This window comes from Schistocerca cancellata, chromosome 4 (assembly GCF_023864275.1).
Source record: "Schistocerca cancellata isolate TAMUIC-IGC-003103 chromosome 4, iqSchCanc2.1, whole genome shotgun sequence".
NCBI lineage: Eukaryota > Metazoa > Arthropoda > Insecta > Orthoptera > Acrididae > Schistocerca > Schistocerca cancellata.
The window spans coordinates 10341028-10355867 of record NC_064629.1 but is presented as its reverse complement, the minus strand read 5'-3'; positions in this window follow the sequence as shown (position 1 = coordinate 10355867).

The following is a 14840-nucleotide window of genomic DNA, read 5'->3' as shown; positions in this document are numbered from 1 at the left end:
AAAACTTCTCCATGAAATAATTAATCTTCCTTCACTAGTCATGGTGGTGCAACTAGGCCTTTGGATTATGGAGAGCTTAGCAAATCATGTAAGGAGAGTTGGATTTTCCTAGAACTGCTTCAGAGATAAGACCCAAGGAAAAACACCTACTGAGCACTTTTAACATCAACTCACTTACGAAAGTTGGAAAACAAGTACCTAACTGACACCTTCCTAAATGCAACATACTTATATTAACACTTCAAGATACAAGGCATCTGGATGAAAATGCAATTTATTTTGGTGGACGCAGAATTTACAAATGAAAACCAGCCACTAGACATTCCAATAATATGACTGTTAGGAGCAAGACTTATGGTCAAATAGGAACTTACTGAATCAATAATTATAGCTCCCCATCAGCACAAACCTCATTTATGACTTATATCAGGCAATAAACAATATACTATTACAAATGCACATACACCTATTAACCAATGTAATGGAACAGATGTTCAAAAAGTGGAAGATTTATGGGAAATGATAAAATACAAAAATATTGTAACTACCATAAAAATATATCAAAATTTTAGTGGGAGACTTTAATGCACAAGTTGGTAAAGAAAGTAAATTTAAGTCAGTAGATGAAGACTATCCGACAAATGAAGGAACAAACAGAATGGGGAAACGCTCAGACTTTTGTAAACTGTTTAACCTAAAATTCAAGACAACATTTTTCAGGAAACATGCATGGAAAAAAAACCCATGGGTTATCACCTAATCCAAATCAAGGTGAATATCAAATAGATTATATGGCTATAACTACTCATAACCACAAAGAAATCTTGGGTGTCAGAGCGAGGAAGGGACTAAAACTCAGACCATTATCTAAGTGGAAGAAAGACTAAGTTTCAACCAAGCAAACCTAAACTAAAACCAAAAAGAATTCCAAGAGTAGACACTAAATTTCTCACACAAAACCTGCATAAATTCTGTGGCTTATTAAACACATGAAAAATGGGAGATTGGGAAGACATTAAAGAAACATTGATAGGAGTCAACAAAGAAATGGGACAACCATTAAGAACACCAAGACACTGATGGTGGACTGAGTTGTGAGATGAAGCAATTGACAATGAACTAAGGGCATGGAAAAATGGAACAGTTATAAGAAATTTATAGGATAGAGATTAAAAAATCATCAGAGCAGTGAAAAGGAAATATGGCAAAGACAGGCAAGATGAAATGGATTCAGACTTTAAAAGAAACACTACACTTTCAAACAAGTTTTAACAGGATTCCAGTCACCAAGTTTACACTTTAAAGACAAAAATGGAAACATGGATTTCAGCAATGAAGGGAACTGTCAACTTTTAGCTGAACACTTTAAACTCTATTAAACTGTGAAGAGCTTATTGGCAGATTACAATTTCAAAAGCCAGAACATGAAGATCCACTATTGGAGCCACCTAAAATACAAGAAATAGAAAAGATTAAGTTGCTGAAGAATAACAAGGCACCAGGTGAGGATGGTATGATAGCAGAAATGTGCAAACTAGGGAGTATCTGCATGGCAGAAAATTCACATGGTAATTGAAGACATTCCTACAAAAGGAATCATACCCAGTGACTGGAAATAAGCACTCATCCATCCTTTCCGTACTGATAACACAACAAATAAACAATGTGTAAAGAAAGAAGAATTTGCGTACAAATTTACACTAAATTACTACAATAAAAAATCAATAGCCATCCCAGTTAAGATTACACATAATAACTCAGTTATTATGACACATGCAACATATGGATTGGAGTGCCTAGCATTGAATAAGAAAGGTGAACTAGAAAAAAAGAGCGGAAAATGCTAATAAAAATTCTAGGTCTTTAAGAAAACAATGAAAACATATGGATTTAAAGATGAAATGGACATATATGTAAAAGTACAGAAAAAAGTCACAGGTACAATGAGGAAGAGATGGCTAAAATTGTATGGACATTTAAAAAGAATGGAAGAAACATTGATTACAAAGAGAATTTTTAATTATGTTAATAAACTGAAGAAAATTCTAGCACAGATAGAAGCATTGAAGAAAGATGCAAACATCATAGGTGATACAAAAGAAATAATACACAATAGGAATCACTTCAAGTTACTGACAGAAAATGCTACCTCTGAAGAAAAGCCAAAAAATCAACCAAAGAGAGAGTGGACAGATGATCAGAGATGAGCAAAAAGGCTCTGAGCACTATGGGACTTAACATCTGAGGTCATCAGTCTAATAGAACTTGGAACTACTTAAACCTAACTAACCTAAATACATCACACACATCCATGCCCGAGGCAGGATTCGAACCTGCGACAGTAGAAGTCATGTGGTCTCAGACTGAAGCACCTAGAACTGCTTGGCAACAACGGCCAGTTCAGAGATGAGCAGCTTGAGAGAAAATGAAGTACTGGGAAGATAGGAAGAAAAAGAAACAGCTTAATTCTTCAATTGTATGTGGTACATAGCTAGCCAAATTTAATAACTTTCCAAGTTTGAGTTGCCAGTGAGTATAGTACTAGTCTTGTACTATCAATTGTTTATCATACATTTTATATTGCTTATGTATCTCTTTTTGTTATAGAAATTAGAGAGATTAGTTGCATCCCTCTCCTGCAAATGTTGATTCAGCAGGACTCTAAAAATATATACAGCTGTATAAGTAGGAGTCTGATACTGATTTAGAATGACTACAACTGTGTAAAGCTGAGCAGGTTATTGGCTGACAGTTTGGTGCAGATGACGAATTGGAGGAGATGACTACACATGATTTCATGCTTATTTGAGAAATGGGGTAGAGAAAAAGAACTTACTCCTATTACTCATCCCCCCCCCCCCTCCACCTTGCGCTCTCTCTCTCTCTCTCTCTCTCTCTCTCTCTCTCTACACACACACACACACACACACACACACACACACACACACACACACACACACACACACACATTTAATCGGTTCTGTTGTTGAAGGGTGTAACAACAGTAGCATTTCAATAATGGATTGCCTGCCACACAATTAAAATATTCAGTGACCTGAGGTGTGCTCAGAAAATAACACAAACCCAAATTGAGAATAAGGCCAGTTAGTGTGATACTCTTATATTTGTAAATGTATGTTTTGTAATGAGTGAATGAGGGAATCCTCAATAGCCCTCCATTAAATTTAAAGTAATGCTGGGCAGCAAGTTTGCAATTACAAGAATGTCTGGTGCTAGTGACTTAACTGTCATACATTTAGGTAGTAGAAACAATGTAATATTTCAAACCACTTCACTCACTTGTTGGTACTAGAAATTTATTTATAACTGTTTACAAATGAGGTTAACAAAGTTTGAGGTGAGAGAGTCAACTGAAATATTAAGTTAAATTCTGCACTTTTACATGTTCACATAGGTCTCCCACCCTCGTAGTTGAGGATCTCCACATAGCAAACTCCTGAGAGGTGTTGCATTGAAACATGCCGTTATTAACGTTAAAAATAAATATAAATTTTCCTGAACAGAGTCTCTTATATCATGCAAGAATAATTTCAAGGAACATGCAAACTGCCATGAGAAATATCACACAGACAGTGTTTCAGTGTTTAAAAACACTTACACACACATATATATACATACATACATACATACATATATCTAAAAAGAAAGATGATGAGACTTACCAAACAAAAGCGCTGGCAGGTCGATAGACACACAAACAAACACAAACATACACAGAAATTTTTTTACAAATGTCTGCTTGTGTCTGTGTATATGCGGATGGATATGTGTGTGTGTGCGCACGAGTGTATACCTGTCCTTTTTTCCCCCTAAGGTAAGTCTTTCCGCTCCCGGGATTGGAATGACTCCTTACCCTCTCCCTTAAAACCCTAATCCTTTTGTCTTTCCCTCTCCTTCCCTCTTTCCTGACGAGGAAACCGTTGGTTGCGAAAGCAGAATTTTGTGTGTATGTTTGTGTTTGTTTGTGTGTCTATCGACCTGCCAGCGCTTTTGTTTGGTAAGTCTCATTATCTTTCTTTTTAGATATATTTTTCCCACGTGGAATGTTTCCCTCCATTATATTCATATCATTAATTTATACATACATACATACATATTATATATTCATTATATATTCATAACCTCTTGCTTCATCCCTATGAAATCCCCAAACCACCTTCCCTAGCCTCTGGCTCATACCCTTGTAACCACCACCGGTGTAAAATCTGTCCCATGCACCCTCCAACCCCCACCTACTCTAGTCCTGTAACCCGGAAGGTGTACACGATCAAAGGCAGAGCCATGTGTGAAAGCACCCACGTGATTTACCAACTGACCTGCCTACACTGTGAAGCCTTCTATGTGGGAATGACCAGCAAAAAACTGTCCATTCGCATGAACGGACACAGGCAGACAGTGTTTGTTGGAAATGAGGATCAACCTGTGGCTAAACATGCCTTGGTGCACGGCCAGCACATCTTGGCACAGTGTTACACCATCCGGGTTATCTGGATACTTCCCACTGACACCAACCTGTCAGAACTCTGGAGATGGGAAGTTGCCCTTCAATATATACTCTCTTCCCATTACCCACCAGACCTCAACCTCCACTAATCTCAAATTGGCACCCCTCGTACGTCACCTGTCACCCAACAACATCTTTGCCTCTATACTTCCGCCTCGACTGACATCTCTGCCCAAACTCTTTGCCTTTACATACGTGTGCCGGTGCCTGCTTATTGTATATGTGTAGATGGGTATGTGTGCCCGCGCATATACCTGTCCCTTTTTTCCCTAAGGTAAGTTTTTTGCTCCTGGGATTGGAATGACTCCTTACCCTCTCCCTTAAAACCAACATCCTTTTGTCTTTCCCTCTCCTTCCCTCTATCCTGATGAAGCAACCACGGGTCGCTTGAAATTTGTGTGTGTGTGTGTGTGTGTGTGTGTGTGTGTGTGTGTGTGTGTTTCTTATTGTGTATCTACCAGCACTTTCTCGTTTGGTAAGTCACAGCATCTGTTTTTTAATGAATATATATTTATTTATTTTGCATAGAACATGAGTGAAAAAATAACTGCACATTAAATTGTAGGTCCCATTCACTTCTGCAAAATATTTGCTGATCCAAGGCAGAAACATGCAGAATTACTGCTTGTCACTTGTGGTGTTAAGCAGGATTACTCTGGGTTAAAGTAGATGCTAGAATACATCTTACACAGTGACATCCTTGTTACTCACTCAGTGTGTCAAGTGTGGAGTGAGAATAAAATTGTCATCACAAGGGTGTAATGTAACGTGGGTTACAAGTAACATATTTATCAAGCGTCCCCAATTATTGTGGGTCAGCTGTCAGCAAATACTAAAAACTATACTAACTAGTGCAAAAGCAACTTCTTTTATAAAAAAAGGGTTAATATAATTATATGGACTGCCAATTTTATGCATTCACTTCTAATTGCATGCCACAGTTTGCCATGTGAATCACATATTTACATGTAAAATGTATTCAAGCATCTACAACAAATGTTGCCCACCATGGTGTTTACTTAATTGGGATGAAATAGGCCAAGAAATGTACTTTATCCCAGAGTAATGTTGCTTATTGCCATGAGTGATGAGCAGTAAATCTGCATGTTTCTGCCTTGGGCCAGTAAATAATTTGGAGAAGTGAATCGGACCTGTGACGATACTTTCAATGTATATGACCTGTGGTAAAATACACACAAATTTATCTATATCAATGAAAATAATCAATTATTGACAATATAATGTAAATGGATAAATAAAATATCTACTCACGAAGTGGTGGAAATGGTACAAGTACACAAAAGGGTTTAACTTTTACAATCTTCTGGAGCCAGTGGCTCCTCCTCCTGGCAGAATATTTGAAGGGGAAGGAATTGGGATTAAGGGAAATGAACTGGACTGGTTTAGGGAAAGAGGTACAGTTCCAGAAGGTCACCCAGAACCCTGGGCCAGGGGAAATTTAATGGATGGGATGAGAACAAATGACTGATTTTTAGTGACTGCACCAGACGAGATTTGGAAACCTAAGAGCTTCAAGGTGGAAAACAGGGCAATATGCGAAACAGTGATTATTACTAAAATATTGTGCATGGATTAATAAGAGTGAAAAGCTAAGTGCAATGTATATGACTGGGCATTATAATTACTACACCACAAAGATGATTTGCTACACATGCAAAATTTAACTAACAGGAAGAAGATGCTGTCACATGCAAATGATTAGCTTTTCAGAGAATTCAAACAACGTTGGCAGCGGTGGCGACACCTACAAAGTGTTGACATGAGGAAAGTTTCCAACCGATTTCCCATACACAAATAGTAGTTGACCGGCATTGCCTGGTGAAGCGTCATCGTGATGCCTCATGTAAGGAGGAGAAATGTGTACCATCAAGTTTCTGACTTTGATAATTGACAGATTGTAGCCTATCACAATTGCAGTTTATCGTATCACGACATTACTGGTCATGTTGATCGAGATCCAATGACTGTTAGCAGAATATGGAATCCATGGGTCCAGGAGGGTAATATAGAATGCCGTGCTGGATCCCAATGGCCTCGTATTACCAGCAACTGAGATGACAGGCATCTTACCCGCATGGCTGTAATGTGTAATGGATCGTGCAGCCACATCTCAATCCCTGTGTCAGCAGATGAGGATGTTTGCAGGACAACAACCATCTGCACAAACAGTTTGATGATGTTTGCAGCAGCATGGACTATCAGCTCTGAGACCATGGCTGCGGTTACCCTTGATGCTGCATCACAGAGATGAACGCCTGCGATGGTGCACTCAACGACGAACCTGGGTGCACGAATGGCAAAACATCATTTTTTTGGATGAATCCATGTTCTGTTTACAGCATCATGTTGGTCGCATCCATGTTTGGCGACATCGCGGTGAACGCACATTGGAAGCGTGGGTTCGTCATCGCCACACTGGCGTATCACCCAGTGTGATGGTATGGTGTGGCATTGGTTACATGTCTTTGTCACCTCTTGTTCACACTGACAGCACTTTGAACAGTTGACATTACATTTCAGATGTGTTACGACCCGTGGCTCTATCCTTCATTCGATCCCTGCAAAACCCTACATTTCAGCAGGATAATGCATGACCGCATGTTGCATGTCCTGTACGGGCCATTCTGGATACAGAAAATGTTCGACTGCTGCCCTGGCCAGCACATTCTCCAGATCTCTCATTAATTGAAAATGTCTGCTCAATGGTGGCTGAGCAACTGGCTTGTCTCAATACGCCAGTCGCTACTCTTGATGAACTGTGGTATCATATTGAAGTTGCATGGGCAGCTGTACCTGTACACACCATCCAAGCTCTGTTTGACTCAATGCCCAGACGTATCAAGGCCATTACTATGGCCAGAGGTGGTTGTTCTGGGTACTGATTTCTCAATATCTATGCACCCAAACTGCGTGAAAATGCAATCACATGTCAGTTCTAGTATATTATATTTGTCCAATGAATACCCGTTTGTCAACTGCATTTCTAGGTGTAGCAATTTTAATGGCCAGTTGTGTATGTAGTGAAGGTGGGAGGGAGGTCAGCAAGAAATAGACAGGTCAGAAAATGAGAGAGGCAGAAAACTAAAATGGAGTAAAGAAATGCTGAGACAGAAGGAATTAACACCATGTTGGTGGCAAGAACCAAGGACATGTTGTGTACTAGTTCCCACCTGCAGAGTTCTGAGAAACTGGTGCCTGGGAGAAGAATCAAGGCAGAGTGTGTGGTGAAACAGGCACTGAGCTCATGACAAGCTGTACAGCATGCTCTGCAACAGGATATTGTGTGTTGCCCACAACCACCCTCTGTCTATGCCCATTCATCCTGACATAAATGAGTGCCAGTGTAAAAATACTGAACATGGGCTGAAGTAAGATCCATTCAGTCTTAGATTTTGCCCACCACACTTAGAATAGCTTTTCGTTACACTCCTGATCTCCACAATATCCTTATCAGACTCTATGCTCATTCTGCACCCATCTGCCTACCCTATGACTCCTATCCCAGTGACTGTCCCTGCACTATGCACTATTCTGCCATCACCTATTCCAGCCCTGTAACTGGCAAAACATGTACTATCAAAGGGAGAGCCATATGTGAAACAATACATGTTATATACTGGCTCTTACTTGAACACTCTTTGGCCTTTTACATTGGCACGACTACCACCAAATCATCAGTTAGGGTGAATGGGCAAAGCCAGAGGATGTATACAGGCAAAACACAATATCATGTTGCAGAGCAAGCTGTACAACTTGACAGTCTGATCTTGATGCCTGTTTAACCACACACACCAACTGGATTCTCCCTCAGACATCAGTTTCTCAGAACTCTGCAGGTGGGAACGAGTACTACAACATGTCCTTGTTTCTTGCCACCCTCATGGCATTTATGTGCATTAATTCCTTCTGTCTCAGCATTTCTACACAGTAACTACTACTTTCTTCACACTGTTTAGTTTTCTACATCTATCTTTTTCTGAGCTGTATATTGCTATTTATTACTGTCCCCCTTCCCACCTTTGTCATATACAGTGTACTGAGCTTTCCACACTTATTAAATTGTGCATGCTCGTTTAGTAGTAAGCTCTGTCTTATATTTTCCCCTATCTTCCACCTTCAAGCTCTCAAGTTTTCAAATCTCATCCAGCACAGTCATCAACAGTCTTTCTTTACTTCTCATCCTGTCCGTTAAGTGTCCCCTGACCTGGGGCTCTGGGTGATTTATCTGAACTGTACCCCTTTCCACAAAGCTCTCCAGCCCTTTTCCTTCACCCCTCTTCCTTCCCCTTTAATTCTTCTGCCAGAAGATGCAGCCACTGCCTTCGAAAGATTGTAAAAGTTAAACCTTTCTGTGTTCGTGTTCCCCTTCTGCCACTTTCTGAGTAGATTCTTTACCTATTCATTTACATAAATAGATCTGTAAGATGAAGGGAGTGGCAGTCCTCTTAAGGCATGTTTTAAGATGACAGCAGGTAATATACTGCTTGCTATGTTGAAAACGAGCTATGCTCATAACTGACCCAGAAACCTGTATTGATTATTAAAGTTAATTTCATTCACTACCAGAAGTCCTGTTGATACAACTCTGAACAAAATAAAACTGGTTAGCTTTAACCCATAGTTCACTGTCATTAAAGTCTATGTCTACATCCATGCTCCTGAAGCCAACAAACAGTGTGTGGCAGGGGTTACCTTCTACCACAGCCAGTTTATTATTTTTTTTCCCAGATTCTCTGCAAGTTCTTTTGCAAAAGTACTACAGTGGGAGTCCTATACCTCACATGTATCTTTACAGATGCACTAATTTCTAGCAACTTCAGTCTATCATAATGTGCGCATAAATGTGTGCACGAATGTGTGTGTTTCCTTTCCTGAAGAAGGGTTTGGCCAAAAGTTAAATGGGTAACAGTCCTTCTGTAGTGCCTGTCTGCAACTAAATATGTTATCTTTATGTCAGCAATCTATTCTTTTCTTTTTATTGTCAATATTTCAACATGGATTTTCCATGTATGATTATGTGCCAAATTGTTTCTCTTCCATCCCATGACCCTATGATGTTTTCTTTGATACAGTTCCCCATAGCATTACTCTTCCCAGTGTCCATTCTTTCCCTTTTCTCTTGTGTTTATTCATCACCTTCCAAACCACACATGCTCAGACTTCAGAACCACTCTGTATCGATGACCTCACCTGAGTTCAACAAACAGCTATATGATGGGCAGATTGACGGTGAAGCATCTGAGGCCACACATTCTTCCCACCAATAATTATAATTACTATCATTAATCCAATTTCCCCCCCACCGCTTCATCTTCAGGTATTTTTGTGTTTTATTTTCCACCCCTACCCATGTACACAGCCTTGTGAACACTGACCTAACTCATCCTCCATCCCCAGATCTTTCCCTCACATGGCTATGCCTCATCCAACACTTTCCTTCCTAATTTTTTTGTATGTTTTCTATGCGTTTTTGTCCATTTGCACAAATTTTTGCATATTTGTGTGTATGTGTGGTTTTGCATGTCTTTACATATAAACATGGTGCAGGAAAAAATGCCACACATCCACATGACCCTGCACTTGGTGGCAGAATTATTGTAACGTGATCTAGCCACTCCACATTCCACCAGACAGCACTCTTCTCTCCTCTCACCAATATTGGTTTATTTTTATTGATTTATTTAGAATCCCTGTCATCATAAAAATGATATAGGACTTGATATGACAATTTCAGAGGCCTTACTGGTTGTTGTTGTTGTTGTTGTTGTCTTCAGTCCTGAGACTGGTTTGATGCAGCTCTCCATGCTACTCTATCCTGTGCAAGCTTCTGCATCTCCCAGTACTTACTGCAACCTACATCCTCCTGAATCTGCTTAGTGTATTCATCTCTTGGTCTCCCTCACCAATTTTTACCCTCCACGCTGCCCTCCAATGCTAAATTTGTGATCCCTTGATGCCTCAGAATATGTCCTACCAACTGCTCCCTTCTTCTTGTCAAGTCGTGCCACAAACTCCTCTTCTCCCCAATTCTATTCAATACATCATTAGTTATGTGATCTACCAATCTAATCTTCAGCATTCTTCTGTAGCACCACATTTCAAAAGCTTCTATTCTCATCTTGTCTAAACTATTTATCATCCATGTTTCACTTCCATACATAGCTACACTCCATACAAATACTTTCAGAAACGACTTCCGGACACTTAAATCTATACTCGATGATAACAAATTGCTCTTTTTCAGAAACGCTTTCCTTGCCATTGCCAGTCTACATTTTATATCCTCTCTACTTCGACCATCATCAGTTATTTTGCTCACCAAATAGCAAAACTCCTTTACTACTTGAAGTGTCTCATTTCCTAATCTAATTCCCTCAGCATCACCCGACTTAATTCGACTACATTTCATTATCCTCGTTTTGCTTTTGTTGATGTTCATCTCATATCCTCCTTTCAAGACACTGTCCATTCCATTCAACTGCTCTTCCAAGTCCTTTCCTGTCTCTGATAGAATTACAATGTCACCAGTGAACCTCAAAGTTTTTATTTCTTCTCCATGGATTTTAATACCTACTCCAAATTTTTCTTTAGTTTCCTTTACTGCTTGCTCAATATACAGATTGAATAACATCGGGACAGGCTACAACCCTGTCTCACTCCCTTCCCAACTGCTGCTTCCCTTTCATGCCCCTCCTCTCTTATAACTGCCAACTGGTTTCTGTACAAATTGTAAATAGCCTTGCGCTCCCTGTATTTTACCCCTGCCACCTTAAGAATTTGAAAGAGAGTGTTCCAGTCAACATTGCCGAAAGCTTTCTCTAAGTCTACAAATGCTAGAAATGTAGGTTTGTCATTCCTTCATCTATTTTCTAAGATAAGTTGTAGCGTCAGTATTGCCTCACATGTTCCAACATTTCTGCGGAATCCAAACTGGCCTTCCGCGAACTCTGCTTCTACTGGTTTTTCCATTCATCTGTAGAGAATTAGCATTAGCATTTCACATCCATGGCTTATTAAACTGATAGTTTGGTAATTTTCAATTCTGTCAACACCTGCTTTCTTTGGAATTTGAATTATAATATTTTTCTCGAGGTCTGAGGGTATTTCGCCTGTCTCATACATCTTGGTCACAAGATAGTAGAGATTTGTCAGGGCTGGCTCTCCCAAGGCTATCAGTAATTCTAATGGAATGTTGTCTGCTCCCAGGGCCTGGTTTTGACTTAGGTCTTTCAGTGCTCTGTCAAACTCTTCATGCAGTATCATATCTCCTATTTCATATCTCCTCTTCCATTTCCATAATATTGTCCTCAAGAACATTGCCCCTGTATAGACCCTCTATATACTCCTTCCACCTTTCTGCTTTCCCTTCTTTGCTTAGAACTGGGTTTTCATCTGAGCTCTTGATATTCATACAAGTGGTTCTCTTTTCTCTGAAAGCCCTTTTAATTTTCCTGTAGGCAGTATCTATCGTACACCTAGTGAGATACGCCTCTGCATCCTTACATTTGTCCTCTAGCCATCCCTGCTTATCCATTTTTCACTTCCTGTTGATCTCATTTTTGAGACATTTGTATTCCTTTTTGCCTGCTTCATTTACTGCATTTTTATATTTTCTCCTTTCATCAATTAAATTCAATATTTCTTCTGTTACCCAAGGATTTCTAAGAGCCCTGGTCTTTTTACCTACTTGATCCTCTGCTGCCTTCACCACTTCATCCCTGAGAGCTACCCATTCATCTTCTACTGTATTTCTTTCCCTATTCCTGTCAATTGTTCCCTTATGGTCTCACTGAAACTCTGTACAACGTCTTGTTTAGTCAGTTTATCCAGGTCCCATATCCTTAAATTCCCATCTTTTTGCAGTTTCTTCAGTTTTAATCTACATTTCATAACCAATAGAATGTGATCAGAGTCCACATCTGTCCCTGGAAATGTCTTACAATTTAAAACCTGGTTCCTAAATCTCTGTCTTACCATTATATAATCTTTTTGATACCTTTTAGTATCTCCAGGGTTCTTCCATGTATACAACCTTCTATCATGATTCTTAAACCAAGTGTTAGCTATGATTAAGTTGTGCTCTGTGCAAAATTCTACCAGGCGGCTTCCTCTTTCATTTCTTAGCCCCAATCCATATTCACCTACTATGTTTCCTTCTCTCCCTTTTCCTACACTCTAATTCCAGTCACCCATGAGTATTAACTTTTCGTCTCCCTTCACTATCTGAATAATTTCTTTTATGTCATCATACATTTAATCAATTTCTTCATCATCTGCAGAGCTAGTACTGTAGTAGGCATTTGCTTTGTGTCTATCTTGGCCACAATAATGCGTTCACTATGCTGTTTGTAGTAGCTTACCCACACTCCTATTTTTTTATTTATCTACTCCTGCCAGTAAGGAAAGGCAAACCTACATTTCTAGCATTTGTAGACTTAGAGAAAGCTTTTGGCAATGTTGACTGGAATATTCTCTATCAAATTCTAAAGGTGGCAGAAGTAAAATACAGTGTGCAAAAGGCTATTTACAATTTGTACAGAAATCAGATGGCAGGTATAAGAGAGGAAGGGGCATGAAAGGGAAGCAGCAGTTGGGAAGGGAGTGAGACAGGGTTGTAGCCTATCCCTGATGCTATTAAATCTGTAAATTGAGCAAGCAGTAAAGGTAACAAAAGAAAAATTTGGAGTAGGTATTAAAATCCATGGAAAAGAAAAAAAAATTTTGAGGTTCACTGGTGACATTTTAATTCTGTCAGAGACAGGAAAGGACTTGGAAGAGCAGTTGAATGGAATGGACAGTGTCTTGAAAGGAGGATATAAGATGAACATCAAAAAAAGCAAAATGAGGGTAATGAAATGTAGTTGAATTAAGTCGGGTGATGCTGAGGGAATTAGATTAGGAAATGAGACACTTCAAGTAGTAAAGGAGTTTTGCTATTTGGGGAGCAAAATAACTGATGATGGTCGAAGTAGAGAGGATATAAAATGTAGACTGGCAATGGCAAGGAAACATTTCTGAAGAAGAGAAATTTGTAAACATCGAGTATAGATTTGAGTGTCTGGAAGTCGTTTCTGAAAGTATTTGTATGGAGTGTAGCCATGTATGGAAGGGAAACATGGACGATAAATAGTTTAGACAAGAGGAGAATAGAAGCTTTTGAAATGTGGTGCTACAGAAGAATGGTGAAGATTAGATGGGTAGATCACATAACTAATGATGTATTGAATAGAATTGGGGAGAAGAGGAGTTTGTGGCAGAACTTGACTGGAAGAAGGGACCGGTTGGTAGGACATATTCTGAGCCATCAAGGGATCACCAATTTAGTACTGGAGGGCAGCGTGGAGGGTAAAAATCGTAGAGGGAGATCAAGATATGAATAAACTAAGCAGATTCAGAAGGATGTAGGCTGCAGTAGGTACTGGGAGATGATGAAGGTTCCACAGGATAGTGGAATGGACAGAGCTGCATCAAACCAGTCTCAGGACTAAAGACCACAACAACAACAATTCCTGCATCACCCCTATTTGATTTTGTATTTACAACCCGGTATTCACCTGACCAAATGTCTTTTTCCTCCTGCCACTGACCTTCACTAATTCCCACTATAACTTTAACCTACCCATTTCCCTTTCTAAATTTTCTAACCTACCTGCCTGATTAAGGGCTCTGACATTTCACACTCCGATCCTTAGAACGCCAGTTTTCTTTCTCCTGATAACAACGTCCTCTTGACTACTCCCCGCCCAGAGATCCAAATGGGGGACTATTTTACCTCTGAAGTATTTTACCCAAGAGGACACCATCATCATTTATCCATACAGTAAAGCTGCATGTCCTTGGGAAATAATTACGGCTGTAGTTTCCCCTTGCTTTCAGCCGTTCGCAGTACCAGCACAGCAAGGCCATTTTGGTTAGTGTCACAAGGCCAGATCAGTCAATTATCCTGACTGTTGCCCCTGCAACTACTGGAAAGGCTGCTGCCCTCTTCAAGAACCACATGTTTGTCTGGCCTCTCAACAGATACCCCTCCATTGTGGTTGCACCTACGGTATGCCCATCTGTATCGCTGAGGCACGCAAGCCTCCTCACCAAATGCAAGGTCCATGCTTCATGGCAGTAGGACATTACTGGTATCATACAGATATAATATTATGTATCTACATTGAAGCAGTGAAAGAAAATTTTTACCAAAGACAAGAATTGCACCCTGATTTCCTGCTTTTAGTGGACTTGTCTTATACAGAAATTAAAAATGGTGAGTGTACAGAATGAAATTTCCTAGAACATAACAGTA